Source organism: Periplaneta americana, chromosome 2 (genome assembly GCF_040183065.1).
Source record: "Periplaneta americana isolate PAMFEO1 chromosome 2, P.americana_PAMFEO1_priV1, whole genome shotgun sequence".
Taxonomy (NCBI): Eukaryota; Metazoa; Arthropoda; class Insecta; order Blattodea; family Blattidae; genus Periplaneta; species Periplaneta americana.
The window spans coordinates 93,864,468-93,880,818 of NC_091118.1; the positions used below are offsets into that span (position 1 = coordinate 93,864,468).

Consider the following 16,351-nt stretch of genomic DNA (forward strand, 5'->3'; position numbering starts at 1 on the left):
ACTATTTCAAAATATTAAAATCCGATTTCAACCATGCATCATCATCATAATCATAATCATCTTATTTAGCTTACAGCCCTCAGAGTTCGGCCATTGCTTCCTTCACAACTGATACCTATTGTCCTCTACCCCTGGCTATTGTTCCCCACCATCTGACTATAATGTTCCTCAAGCTATTCTACACATCATCTTGCCACTTTATTATGTGTCACCCTCAACCGTGAATCATGCACCATTAAAGTGCTAAAATATATACGTGTAATGTAGTTCTCATTATATAACTTACTAGTGACTTGTAGCAGTAACTGCTGCTTGATAGAGATTGAAAATCACAATAAAATACTGCTACTCATGATGAAGTTGATGATGATGATGATAATAATGGTACCGGTAATAAATAAATAACGCATGTATCTAGAATACGAAGTTACAAAAGACTCTAGCTTCTCCGAGTTACAAACAGCATTATTCCTACATAGTCGTTTATGAGTTCTTGATGCAGTTACATTTCTAAACGTTCTACGGCGTTTCCTTGGTCGATCAGCTACACTCATAAACTAATAAACTAATAAAGAAGAACTAAATTCACAACGTAACAACACTATTACTTTCTTAGTAACACCAGATAAAAACACACACGTATATTGAAATACGAAAAAAATACGTTACAGTTGAAAGATGAACAAACCCTTATTATCGACGCCTCCAAAAGCACTACATTGTGACGTCAACATTTCGCATGTACAAAAGGCTTCGATAACTACATTTCTGATCGTTTTAAGGAACCTCAATGTTTTATTGTTTGAAATTTCATTATTTGAACCACAGCGTTTCCTATTACACGAAGCCCACATTACTGACCCCATTCACGATCTTGAAAACACAGCTGTATTAATAACTCAAACGAAGATAAAGTACATTTAAAGCCAGTAGGCCTACGTGAACCACGGTCCTCTGCACAACACTACGAAATGAACTGCAAAATATCCTATATGATATACGCTTTGCTGCGACGAACGCACATATTTGTTTAATTTAAAGCTTTTTATGACATTTGCTATAAAGCATTTAGATTTTCCCGCAATATTAATATAATTAGCTTTCGATTGAGACATCACACAACCTCACAGGATGTATAGTATTAATAAAATCTTCCGCCACAGTTAAAATTAAATATATATATAATTTACGCTTCCGCTAGTCGTATTATATTTCTCCGGTAGCCAATTGGAGAGTGCCGTATTTTCTGTTATTTTTGTTTGCCTCCACTTTTTAGTAAGAGAGACAGAAGAACAGTGTTCAGTATTCGAGATTGGGAAGTTCATTTTTCTACTTCGTTATTTAACGACGCTGTATCAACTACTAGGTTATTTAGCGTCGATGGAATTGTTGATAGCGAAGTGGTATTTTGGCGAGTGAGGCCGAGAATTCCACTATGGAATTACCCGAAATTCATCTTACAGCTCGTCCAAGTCAAGTCTGCGAGTGGGGATATCGGGATGGAATGCAGAGGCAAAACACAGTTGCCACATAGGTCACTTGACGCTCAGATTTCAACGTGTGCACATCGTTTAAAATACACTACGGAGCGCACGCATTTATTATCCTTGTCTTCAGATAAAGGCAACAGTTACGCTGCCTCCCCCCTCATGCAACTTTCTCTCCTACGCCCACGCTTGCCAATCAGAACGCCAAACCTCACTGTCAAGCAGAAGTAGAAGTACAGTCTATTTCAAAGCGTCTCTATGAACTGAAGCGCAGTAGGAAAACTTTGCTGTCATATGAGACTGTACTGGTCTCCTCTCGTTACCGCCTCCTTTCCCTACAGAACTGTCTCCAACTTCCCCTTTCGGCTAGCAGACTTAACTTGGTCGAGCTGTACGGTTGGGGAAAAACCTCGGAAAAAACCAACTAGGTAATCAATGTAAATGGGAATCGAAACCATGCTCGCGCGCAACTCTGGATCAACAGGCAAACGCGGTACCGCCTGAACTACGCCGGTGGCTGAGATTAGAAAGTTACAGCTTCGGAATTCTAGATGTTCTTGAGTGATGTTACATGTTGGAAAATGTCGTTCGCACATATAGAATTTATTGCAGAGGACTCGCAGCCACATACATAAGCGCACTCACGCACGCACGCACAAACACAGTCGGTTAAGGCGCTTGCCTGCAGGTCTGAAGTTGCGCTCGGGCGCGGGTTCGATCCCCGCTTGAGCTGATTACCTGGTTGGGTTTTTCCGAGGTTTTCCAGAATCGTAAGGTGAATGCCAGGTAATCTATGGCGAATTCTCGGCCTCATCTCGCCAAATACCATCTCGCTATCACCAATCTCATCGGAGCTAAATAACCTCGTAGTTGATACAGCGACGTTAAATAACCAACTAAAAAGATGATTAGCGGTTATTTATAGTGATGACTATTATGATTTTATGAGGATAATAATTTTATTAGTCTGTGGCACTTAGGAGGATTATGATTTGCGATAAAACCTAATTTTAAAGCAACGATTGCGAAGATGACGGCAGTCTTTGATAATTCACTATGACGATTGAGATAAAAATAATGAGGATGGCGAGATGATAATGATATGTTTTGATGACGAAGTTGGCGGTGGTGACGATATATGATGAAATTAATGTTAAATGTTATGTTTTATTTAACGATGCTCGCAACTGCAGAGGTTATATCAGCGTCGCCGGTGTGCCGGAATTTTGTCCCGCAGGAATTCTTTTACATTCCAGTAAATCTACTGACATGAGACTGTCGCATTTAAGTACTCTTAAATGTCATCGATCTGGCCCGGGATCGAACCCGCAACTTCAGGCATAGAAGGCCAGCGCTATACCAACTGCGCCAACCAGGCCGAAGATATATGATGAACTGACCATATTTCACGATACTTCATCAACATTATCTTTGCTACAGGCCTATAATAATGTAAGAATATTTTTTCATGATAACCGGTGCCACGTTTCTGATTAATTCTGTATTACATTATAGCGTACTTCGATAATAACCAAGCTGTTTCAATCTGAACGTTCCGGGTATTCCCAGGCGGACGGTACCCTTGAAAGTAGAACAACAGCAGACTGACCTCGAATGGCTTATGCAAGAGATGTGAATGGATAGTCTCATTGTCTCGTTTGTGGGACAAGAGGAACTTTTGTCTCCACGACGAAACTTTCATATTATCGTAGATATACGCATGTTTGTAGGATACCTAGACACGCAGGTTTAGCACAGCGAAGAATCCACAGTAATGAGTTTGAATGGACACCAGCGGTGACTGGGTGGTCGAACCTTCAGCCTGTCATGCAGGTGATCTGGGTTCGAGTCACGGTCAGGCCTAATATTTTTCATCGAAAATTTTATAGTGACACTTGTGGTGGACAAGATCGCAGTTAGAGTAGTTTTTCTTGGGGTTCTCTTGTTTCCACATAATAAGCATATACATCATTTTGTTAACATATCTCCATTCCGTCATCATTCCATAGCATTTCCCGAACGCCGGCTGGCGGCGCACGGAGAGGGCTGGCCTAGGGGCGAGTGGCGTTGCCTGCTCGAAACCTGGGTACGTAGCGAACCTTAGTGTAGTCAGCCGATGTGGGTTTGGGAATGCGTCTAGCTTGAGAGTTAGCGCAATAGCTCTTGAAAAGTCGTATTACTGGGTGGTAGTGCACCCTTCTCGAAATCAATTCAATTCAGTTCAATTTAATGGGCTTTGAAACCTTCTAGGATGGATGTTTGCTGTAAAATAGGTGTCGCTTTTATCATATTGAAACCACTGCGAACGAGGATTGGCTTCCATTCCCGACCGCTTGAGGAAATTGATCGACGCCATAGGTGCCTAGTTGAATTTTGAGGTATGCATCCGTATTCCCATTTAATAATGTACACATAAGATTAATTTCAATAAATTAGAGTTGTAAATATAGATTTTATACACCTTTTTTAATAACTAGTTACTTTCTTCCACCCTGTATGTAATCCACATCCTTATCGAAATCTAATCTATGCGCATCCCCGTTTGCTTGTCGGTCCGTCCGTTTGTCGGTCTGTCTGTCTATCTGCCTGTCTCTGTGTCTGACTACTTGTTTCTTCGTCCGACCGCCCGCCTATATCTACGTATCTATATTTATCTGTTTCTGTCTATATAGCTACGCTTAGGCATGTGTTCGAACTCCGCATGGGCTGATTACCTGGTTGGTTTTCTTCCTAGTTTCCATTAACTGTAAGATGAATGTAAGATAATCCATGACGAATCTTCTGCTTCATCTCGCCAAAATGCCATTTTCTTACCACCAGAGCTAGGAAGTTGGTACCACCAGAACTGTTAAGTTGTGTGAGCTTGGACTATATATGCCTACCGAATGAAATGTAATAGTAATGTCAGTGAACCAGTATGACAAACATGTATGTATATACGACCGAGTGATAACCAAGCATGTGCTCCAATCGTCCAGGGCCTTAGAACAAGGAAATAATAAACGAATAGTATATAAAACAATAATTTGTAACTTCCTAACTCCCAAACTAAAATAATTTACCCATACATATAAAAATAACATACAAAGTAAATAATTGTGATTCTAGCATCATTGCAACGAATAACAATGAACATATTCATTTTTTCAAAAGAAATACTCCTTTTAGGTTTAGAAAAATAAAACAATATTTGTACTTTTAAAATATTCGTTCTACGTCACAAGACGTTACTGGAGCAAATCTGAAATATGATACAGTATTTCTTACTATCATCAGGTGAACAACTACCTTGAGAATCTAAGGGCCGTATTCATAGACATTTTTAGCGCTGGCTTCCGGTGGATGATCAGCGTTTTTCGTATTCATAAACCAGTGTTAGCGATAGAATATGATTTGAATTCTGTACAAGTAACCAATGGATAGCCGGGGTTAGCTTAGTACGCTCGTAGCGCGTGCTGCGAAATGTCTATGAATAGCACCCTAATAATGTATCTCGTATGTGGCACACAATATTAAACACATAATTTCATTGTTTTCAAGAAAATTTTTCATTTCTATTGTAATGACAGCTAGGAAGTTCGTATCCAATTCCGATGTTGAACTTGGATTGTAACGCAACTGAATGCATAGCAGCAAGAGACGTCAACATTTAACGAAGCATAATCCGGGAAAAAATAAAAGTGTTGCGCACTTCTGTTTGCATAATTATTTAATAACAGATGTGTTTACTTTTTTGAAATCATGCATAATATTAACATTACGAAATAATACAATAATAAAAGAATAGTCCACTTTGTTCAGAACCTAAACTACGAATATAAATTAACAATATTCTTCAAACTATTCACGACTCTAAACAGCTGCTCAGAATGCCACTATGCGTTGTTTATGTGAACATACTGCGTATCGTCTGTAGCGAGCGGCAGCAGGGCGAGATGCGGGTGACCTATATTCCTCGCGGTACTCAACTGAAATCTACTGCTTTGGTACTAACTTCTTACCTATGGTTATAATCATGCCACTTACGCCACCTAACCTTGCAGTTGATACGTCTTTAAAAACGGATTAAAAATAAAAATACTTAGAAAATAATTGGCAAGATTATTGTTGAGTGCAGTTCTTCTGTTGCATTGGAGAGCAAATTACTTCGATTGCTGCGAGGAAGTATTTTAAGAATTGAAGTTTGGTCAGCTGCTTTTCTCTACATTCTTCCGTTGTGTTCATTCTCAAGGAGAGGATATTTTTATCCGAGTTCTCTAATTGAATTTGAAAACCGAGCAACCTTGACAACATTCGTCATAAACTGGACGAGCCTCCTTTAATCTGTAAGTTTATTGAACCAAAACACGACTGATATTATGCATGGGTGATTGGTGTATGTTAATCATTACTGGAAATGCGACTTCAGTTCGTTGATCGAACTCGTGAGTACTATCTTGAATTATTCATTATTACGCCATCGATCGTGCAGTCAGTGAAACATTACAGCAGCGGTGTATTTCTTCTTCATTCCATACTTAATTCTATTAGCGTTGATAATTAATAGTTACAAAATTTAGACGGATACCGTCAACTGAAGTGACTGTGTGCCATTTTCAACACCTTTTTCCATTTAAAACATTTTCATTCTGTGAAAAGTATTTTTGTAAATTTCTATAATATTATTCTCAAACTGTTTAGTGTCTAATGAATAAATAATTTAAAGGCAATTTTCAAAGTCATTGAAATTTTCAAAGTCTACATATTTGTTTCCAAAATATGGAACAATCTTACCTCGACCCTGGGGTGACTTTGTCTCGAATCTGAAAAACCAATGAATAAGCCTTTACAGGAAATAGTGAGACACTGTCATCGCTATATTATAATAGAAAAGTGAATATCAATAAACAATGATAATTCCTATGTATAAAGGTCGCCACTTTTAGTAGGTGAAGGATATAAACTGGACGAATAATACAATTTCATGAACATTTCCATTTATTTTCACAGCTTTAAAGTAATTTGAGGAGTACAAAAGCAGACACAAAAAACTGAAAAACAAACAATAATAAAGGAATTACGCCTATTTGAAGTAATAATCACTCAACTCTAGGACTGAAAAACAGTTGTTCTTCTTCACCGATACAGGTCTCAGAAGATAAGTTTTCTTCAAAATGCTCTCCCATTCGTATTGCTGAGATGCCAGCTCTTACTTTCTTAATATTTTGCACAAACTTCACTGTTAATTCAGGGTGATCACTGAGAAACCTTTTGTTCCAATCAGAGACTCGGTATTGTCCTTGAATTTAGGCACACTTACACCTTTGCGTTGCAGTAATATCGCATAGTCATTCTAAAATCAATTTCATCCACAGCAAACCCAAACTCTGATAACTTGAGAAGATGGTCAACAAATGATTGCTCCTACCTATCGTTGAAAATCTTTTGGCCCCTCGGTGTTTTTGTGCGCTTGTTTTTCAGTTTACTCTTCAAAGTTGTAATAGTAATTCCATAATTTATAGCCGCTTTTCTTTGCCTTAATCGCTTCATTATAGTTTTTGTAGGGTCGGCTACCTGCTGGAGACACATACATATGAGTGGCATGATGGATCAGTACGTATCTAGATCTACCTATTATGAAAACAAAAGCAAATGCCAGTATTTATTAGTATTAATGTATGGATATAAATCGTGGCCTTGGTTTGATAAGGTTCTAACTGCTTTTTCCATACTTTTGAGATACAGAGCTTCAGAGTTTCAATTTATTGTAATATGAACATTTAGTTTCTTATACTTATGAAATGTTACGTATGGCATCTTAAAGCATTGAACTTATAATCACTTACTTTCGTAGTCTCATTAGACTACTTATTCATTTCATTTAGAATATTTAATTTTGCAGTTAGAACTGTGTCCTTCCATAATGAATTTTCAGAATGAGACAAGCTTCTAAGTGCTGATAGAACTTTGTTAACTACAGTATGTTTACTCATGATTTAAAACATTATTATTCATTACATAAAACATTTAAACTCTGAAAAATTGTTCTATTTTAATTTATAACTGGATAACAATTGACATTAAATAAATTACAGACATTAAAATTATATTTTGTGAAAACAATCAGGTCTCTGTTATATCCATGACTGCGGATTATACACTAGTTTCCATACCTTCCTTTTTTGTTATTTACTTGGTTATTTCTGAAATTAATAGTGACATATGTATTTTTTTGTTGTTATTAGGCCTAATAGCCTATAATTTCAATGTCCCTTGTATTATTTAAATGTATTTATATATGTTCTGTTGTTTATATGCTTATTATATTATATTTTTAAATTAAGCAAATACACAATTAAAAATATTGGTTTAAGAAGCTGTTTCTTGGAAGTGAAGGCAGTCATTATTGACGAATAAAAAATGTATATTTTAAGTAATGGGGATATGTAAATGTTATGAACACGTTAAAAGAATGGCTAAATAGAAGGGATTGAACATAAAAATTATCTTGCGTATTTATATGCAAAACTTTCTTTATTGTGTAAATTTTTGTCCATCGAAATTCTATCGTTGGCATTATATCTCTGTGAAACAGTAGGGCATCTAATTGAAGAAATTTGCTGAGATGTTGAATTTTATTACTGAAGTCAAATCTTTTTTTCAAACGGTGCCTGTCTGTCCTTTCCTTCCTCTTCATTAAGAAAAAAACACTTCAATTTTAATTAACTTTGTGGTCAATGTCACTCTGTTTCCTTCCCATTTAGACCTCTATTTTGTCTTAGTTCAGGCATATAACGTTAAGGAGACAATTTAATGGTAAATAAACCATATCCTTCGAAAGGAAATTCACTGTAAAATTATAAATGCAGAGTCTTAATTTCGAATAGCTCATCAATCCTCACAAATTGCATTGTAGACCACATGTTACGGCTGAGGTTAAGTTCATTATATAATATAATTACGTTCTTGATGTTGTTTGTTTATAACATTCATTATCAGATGAAGTAGGAGGAATGTCGTCATCGGGATAGTCATCGCGGGACAGACCGTCAGAACTTGGATATCCCACTTTCATTATGCTGATGGCTGTTTCTTATAGAAAAAAGTACCGGTATACTGATATTTGTTTTCAATTAATTATCAATAATCTGAACACATTACTCATATATTTATTAATATGCCATGAACATTACAAATAAAATATGATATCGTGCTTACCTGTGCATAACACAAACACAAATTCCTGGATCTTTGCGAGAGAATAGTAGCAGCTTGCAGTTACAACTTTGTCAAAATAAATATTTTCAAAAGTTGTCATCAGATAGAACTCTTGTCACATTGATAGTTCGTTCATCTTTCAACAAATGGTGCTAAAATGAAATTATAAGCTAGACAGTATTATGAAGAGTGATTACAAATGAATAATACATTTTTGCCAATTTTGTTAGTTAGAACCTTCTCAAACAAAGGCCACGAAATGCAAATCAAAAATACCTAAATTCATTTTTAATCAAAACATGAGCAAACTTTGATGACCCCAAATCGCTGTTAGAAACATCACATTTCCCTAAACACAACAAAATAACCTAAAATGTTGGCTCAATCATTGCAACTTTTATTGGTGTTTCAAGTAGACATATTAAGGAATGAAAATAAATACTTACCAGCTTTTTGAAGTAACTTCATACACCTGTTGCAATAGAAAGTTTGCTGCACAAAAATTCACTGAAAAATGTAAACAACACAACAGTTCCACTACAACCAACTGTGGAACCACAAAGTTAAATCTGAAATTTCCATACTGAAACTAGTTCTGTTATATATAGGAATCAGGGATTAGTAACCTGTTACATTGAAACAAATATGAGATGGCGCCACTTTTATTTTTTTCCGTGATACGACACAAAGTCACCTCAGGGTAGACAAAATCACTCGAACTGATTTGCAACAATTACAAAAAACACGTTAAACTTAGTTTGGTTTTCAAAACTTCTATAATGAATGCTTAGAATGCATTGACAGTATTCACTTTAATTGAAGGTACTGATATCTCCACTTTAAGTACTAAAATAAAAATAGACACACTGAGTTGCAAAAAAATGTAAATAACTTAGTCTGTCGTTAGACAACGAAACTTGAGACTGAGGTTAATGGATCACTAAATTATACAACGCTTCTTTAGTGATACTTAACCCTTAAATTGACAATATATCCTATAGGATACAACAGGTTAATAGGCTATATGCTATAATTTTAATAGAACAACGGAAAAAAAATTGGTAAGAAAATTAAAATTTCACAGTACTATAATATTGCACAACATATCTGCAGTGCTTGGGAAAAGTGACACAAGTCAGTTTCCACTAACCTTTTTTGATAATTTATTGACAACTTACGGAACATCTGTTCGCTTGGAAAAAAATACTTAAGTATTTCTCCCAATACAATAATTCACACAGAAAAAAAAAAATCAAATCGACATAAACCAGTGTAAGTTGTCAAATTATCAAAAAAGGTTTGTGGAAACTGACTTATGTCACTTTTCCCAAGCACTGCAGACATATTGCGATAGTTGTTTTCTTTACAGTCCGACACGGTTTAATAAACTAGTGTGAGAAATGAAGTTTTGCCAATTTAAGGATTAACGACTGTTAGTTAGTTCAGGCCTGCAGAACTCGTAAATAGGGGAAATATGACGTCAGCCTCACTCCACTTCTATTGGGGATTATCGACTTCCACGTAGAGTTATTTGCATTGTCTGGCCGTCAGTGGCGGCATCTAATTTTCAAAAAGGGTTGTAATATATTCATTGTTTTTATAATGCGTTATCTCGTTTCAAGGTTTACAATTATGCTAGATTTCCTGTCGGTAGTTTCTTTAAGATTTCTTTGCATCTAACCTGTTTTAGATTTTCGAAAACTTTCCCCCTATCATCACCTATGGCAACATAAATTTATAGCATTTAAGTAATGAACTTTGAAAGTCACTATTAATTTCAATTCAAAATGAACACAACGAGTGACGTCCATAATTTTACAGTATATAAATAAATGATCAATATACAGTTCGTAATAATGAACTTATCCGAAAGTTTGTGCATTCCATAATTCTTAATATGGACTCTGTTGAAATGTGGTTTAATATTGAAATGACGAGTAGGTATAAATTGGATGGGACACAAGCAATTTTTCGTCTTCAACAACAAGATAATCATATTTCCATTTCCTTTGGAAGTAGTGTTCCTTTACGGGTTTAGATTTTGCAATGTTCCAGTTCTCTTTAAACTGCAGTACGCGTATTTTTGTTTGTTTGTTTGTTTAATTATTTACTTACTTACTTATTTACTTATTTTCTTATTTACTTATTTAGGCTTACTTATTTACTTACTTGATTACTTATTTATTTATTTACTTATTTACTTATTTATTCACTTAATTTCTTACTTCCTTATTTATTTATTTATTTATTTATTTATTTATTTATTTATTTATTTATTTATTTATTTATGTATTTATTCATTTATTCATTCATTCATTCATTCATTCATTCATTCATTCATTCATTCATTCATTCATTCATTCACTCAGTCAGTCAGTCACTCACTCACTCACTCACTCACTCACTCACTCACTCACTCACTCACTCACTTATTTATTTATTTATCTATTTATTTAGCTGGAGTGCGTTACAATGTTGAATGACAGCATTGACATCCGGCTGTCACTCACTTATCAACGTACAATTTATTTATCGTCCTATTAGGGCCTACTAGTAAAACCAGTTAAGACTAGTAATACTAGTTTTGTAAAAACAGGAATTAAAACTTCATTAATGCACGAAAAATCATAATAAATTCTTCAAATAAAGTAATTGGTTTGTTGCCTGCATGCAACATTTCGGACTTATTTCATTTTAGTAGAATACAGAGCACGGAAAGACAAGTCGGGGACTGTACTTAACTTATTTTACACAAAATGTGGATTTAATCGGCTTTACTAGTAATAGGACCTTCTTACATTATATGCACACATATATTTTTTAATTTATTTTACATGTCTTCTAACTTATTTATTTCCCTCATTCATTTTTCTCTTACTTTCTAAAGGTATGTTCCTAAGGATTTTATTATCTGTTCATTTGTAATTCTTGATAGCGTACTGTATATCTGCCGCCGCGAGATGCAGCCGAACGTAACTAGAACGTCATGACCGCACTGGTAGAAAAGGTGGGTGGGGTATGAAAGGGAAGTAAAGAGTCACTCTGAGGAGCTACAGCTCTGCAGGTCTGATTTAGTTTATTTTCTTTATATTTCGAGAAAGCTATAATCGCCGGCTGTAGTCATACAGCTTTCACGAGAGGTGGCACAAATATCTTATTAAATGCAAAATGTCCATGAAAATTATCATTGGATGTCCTAAACATAAATAATAAATCAATATTGTCGTATGTTTCTATCAAATTATATCTGTGCAGTCCTAAAGCTTAACTCTGAAAAATGGCCTATTGTCTTGGAGCACGCAGTTGTTAGTTTCTTCACCAGATGGTTGTACAGTATGTCCATACTTCACAGTCTATATTACACAACCTCTTTTTTTTCGTAAGTATGTAATTTCCGTACACATTTGTGACAACGTTGTACCGTAATTGGTTTTATCACTTATACTGAAATACAAATTTGTTTTCTAGCTAACTTTGAAATACAAGGAATCCAATCTTTATTTTTTTCGAATGCTGGTAACTTATTTACATCTTATTAGCAGAGCGTTAACTTCTAAGAGGTTCCTTTACATCATTGTTAACGTTAATGGACGTTCTTGAAAGTCTGTGTTAATACGTAACACCGCTGAGGTTTCCAAAACTAATAATACTTTCTAACAATACATCATATGAATGGCTGAAATGAAATTAATTCGAAAATTAAGAAACGAAACTACATTTATTAAACGAATTAGAAGTAAATCTCAAAGATGGACTCAAAATTGCAGAAATAACTAGAAGCAACATATTGTCGGATATTCGAGAACTAATTATATAATATCAACCACATGACAGTAGATAATTCTCTAGGTGGTGTAGCCGATCAGTTGAAGGCGTTCCATTTCAGGACGATTCTGAGCATGCGATGACATGAACGAACAAGGTTTCATTGCTTGCCAACTTTTTTACAATGTATATAGCTGGTGAAATTGTGATTATTGCGTTCCGAATTGAGTTCTTAGAGAAATTTTATTATGTTCCAGCTATTTTGAGAACGCATTATTTAACTTTAGACATGGAAAGTGAAAGTTGCAGGTCTTATGTTCTTTACATACAAACCAAGGAGTTGGTTTTCCCCGTTGATAGTTTCTCACATCGGGAGACAAGTCGGGGCTTACTCATACTCATCTTTGCCACAGTGAAGAACGTGCTGCTGAAACTCGTGGAGTAATTCCACCTCCTTTTTATATTTGTTTTCTTATGTCGCCTGAAGTAACAGTGAATTTTCTATCGTCATTCTATTTTGCTTGCCACTCGCCTTACGAAATGACCGATACTACAGAAAATGCCGACACATGTGTATTTATATTCACTTCATGATGATGGTGTTATGATAGGGAGTCGGAAAATGGTGAAACGACGAAAAAATAAACTGAGGTTCTCAGAGAAAACTTTCTCCAGCATCCCCTTTGGCCATGAATGACTAGTCGGAATTTTAACTGCCGGGCTTGGCAAGCCGATGAATCAGCAGCTTTCCTACATAAAACATTCCGAACACTGATGTGGATCATAATGAAATTTACTGCAAACTGGTATGTATAGCAACAATTATTTTTACTTTCGACTTTATTGCTTCTCAAAATATTCCTCCTTGAATCTTATGCACTTGGCCATTCGACGGAACCAGCCAGTCATCAAAGCATAGCTTCTACTCTTCTATAGGCTCTTCAATCACCAGCTCTTTGATGGCATCAATCGATCTTCAGTGGCGTTAAAGGACGATTGTTCTTGAAGGTTGAAAACAAGAAGTCGCATGGTGCAAGATTAGGACTATAGGTATTCGAATCATTAATTTCACTCCTGAAATGACCTGTCGTGGCGAAATATGATACGCTTTTGAGATCGTTCTGTACGTACTATTTTCAAAACTTTAGACAGAGATGGTGCTATCTCATTCGACATTAACTGTAAGATGACCCTCCAGTGGAACAGAGAAGAACCAGAGTGGCGAAAGAATGAGGCAAACATCTTGTTGCAATTACTTCGGCCACTTTCGACTTTTGTTGGCTATCTTCGTCTGGAAAGATCCATTATGTCTATTGCTGTTTATTTTCTAGCTAATAACAGTAAATCTATGTTTCGTCACCTCTTATGATGTTAAAACCGAATTTTACAGGTTTCGATTGAATTTTTTAAGCACTACCGTGCACCATCAACACGTGTCTGTTTCTCAGCTTCTGTTAAAGTATGTGGTATCCACAGAGCACACAGCTTCCTCATAACAAGATGGTTATGGAAGAACTTTTCGCATTTCACTCATATCTATCCCAAAGATGCCCGAATCTCGGCATGGTGATTCGATTATCTTCCTGAATTATTTGACGCACAGAGTCGGTATTTCTGTAACAGATCCATGTTCACGTTTGAATTCCGCAAACCAATCACACAGTCCTTGCTGATGGTGTTTCATCTTCAAAAGCATTTTGAAGTGTTTTGATGCATTCTTTTGGCGTCAGTGTCGATTTAATATAATAAAATTTCATAGCTCGAAAGTCTTGTCGACTTAAATACATTAATTTGATACAAAGTTAACTTAAAATAAACATCTAGCAGTCGAAAAGGGCATTATTTTTACATAAGTTGTTTTGGAAACTGAATTGAACTTATTATCGAACAAAAACAATGTAGTTTATTGCTATACATATTATCAGTTTGCAGAAACTTTCATTATGACCCCCGTGGAAGAGAATGTATGTCATTTTCACGGGTAGAGGATTAAATGAAAATAGTTACTTATCTGTCTTAGTTACGTATGTGTTTAATGATGATCATGACCGTCCCATTGTAGTAGTCACCGCTGTTACTTTGTTAACTGTAGCAGTCTTTGGCACTTTCTGTAAAATTGTTAGTGAAAAGCGGCTGTGGAGTAGGTTTCCTCCGAGCACTTAATTTCTCTTGTTAGTCATATTCCGTCACACTCTCCATCATCTCTGTGACGTAATCTAATCGCTACGTGTGTAGTTAAAAAAGACGATAAACCAGAATTTACCTAATTTACAACAGCTATATCTTAACTACACTTACATCAGATTGACTTTATTTTACATTAATTTACTTAACTTCACCTTAACTTAAATTGCGTTTATTTTACTTTTTCTTACAGTATCTTACTTGTTAGCTGGTCTTATACGTATAATCATTCGTCTTATTTTACTTTACCTTATGTCACTTTCCCATACCTTATCTTATAATATTTTATTTGATCTTAACTTATCTTACCGAACTCCATTTTAGTAAACTTTATCTTACCTTAGCTTCCTTTACGTTACGTAATCTTACATCACCTTACTTTACTGTTTTATCTCATAACACTAATTAGACCTACCTCACTACATTACTTTACGTCATTTTAACTTACCCCACTTTAATTCATCTCAACTTACCTTACTTTGCTTCAGTTTATCTTACTTTGCTTCATCTCAGCTTTAATTATCTTATAATGTGTCATCCTATCTTGATTTACCTGACCTTACAAAACATAATTTTGTTTCCTTGATATTAAATTACATTACATGTTTTATTATATATTCATATATTAGTATAATTCCGTGACATAACTTATAATTTATATAAGTTATGTAACGGAACTGTACCAATATACACTGGCAAAAAAACCGGGCCACCTACATTTTCTTTAACATTTTTTAAAATTGTACGATTTTAAAATAATTGTAGGTGTGCTGAGGTTCACTTAGTCATGCATTTATTTTGTGATACGCAACAATGTAATACTGAATAAGTAATAGCCAACAATGATATGAAAAAAGATTCGTTCTTCTTGCAATATTGTGCCTGAACTTCTCGGACTTATTTCAAGCCAAACTGAAGAAGTCTTCAGACTGGTAAGCTCTTTTGAGGCTGTATTGGAGTACTTCATTGTATAGAAATGTCGCTAAGTGCTACCGATTCGGCAAAAGTGGTTGCATTGATAGAAGATGGGAATAGCCAGCGTTATGTGGCTGCAGTCCTTGGGATTCCTCGATCGACCGTACAACGGGTGTACTATCGCTTAGAGAAGGAGGTTATTTCAGGATACCCGGTTCAGAGAGAAAACTAGTAACTTTGGCTCGTGACGACCATTTTATTGTCCTAAACACATTAAGAGATCGCCATTCTACAGCTTTTGAGATCAAAAGAGCCCTCCAGGAAATAAGACAAGTTAACGTGAGTGAGAGAACTGTAAGAAGACGTTTGGATGAATCTGGGCTGAAATCCAGAAGACCGCCTAAAAGCCCAGAATTGCTCCAGGAACATCGTGTTGAACGAATACGTTTTACTCACAATCATGCTAATTGGAATCTTGGGGAATGGCGACGAGTGCTCTTCACAGATGAATGGTGATTTAGTTTACGGTCTCCAGATGGACGTGAAAGAGTGTGGAGAAGAGAAGGAGAACTTTTTTTTTCCATGTACCTTCAGTTCACGTGTCAGTTTCCAACATGGATCAGTAATAGTGTGGGGTGGCATTCGTATGAAGCTCGCACAGAACTTGTTGGAGATGCTTTGACTGCACTAAGATACATCGAAGAGGTTCTAATTGAACATGTGATACCATATGCCCCACTTACTGGTAAAGGGTTTCTGTTAATGCATGACAGTGCTAGCCCTCATGCTGCAAGAATCGTGGA

At 35.8% G+C, this 16,351-nt stretch overlaps 1 protein-coding gene across 3 annotated transcripts in view; it reads left to right on the forward strand.

The window, feature by feature from the left end:
* Positions 1-16,351, forward strand: part of LOC138694438 (sialin-like) — a 246,340-nt gene that overhangs the window by 81,210 nt on the left and 148,779 nt on the right. The window lies entirely within an intron of this gene.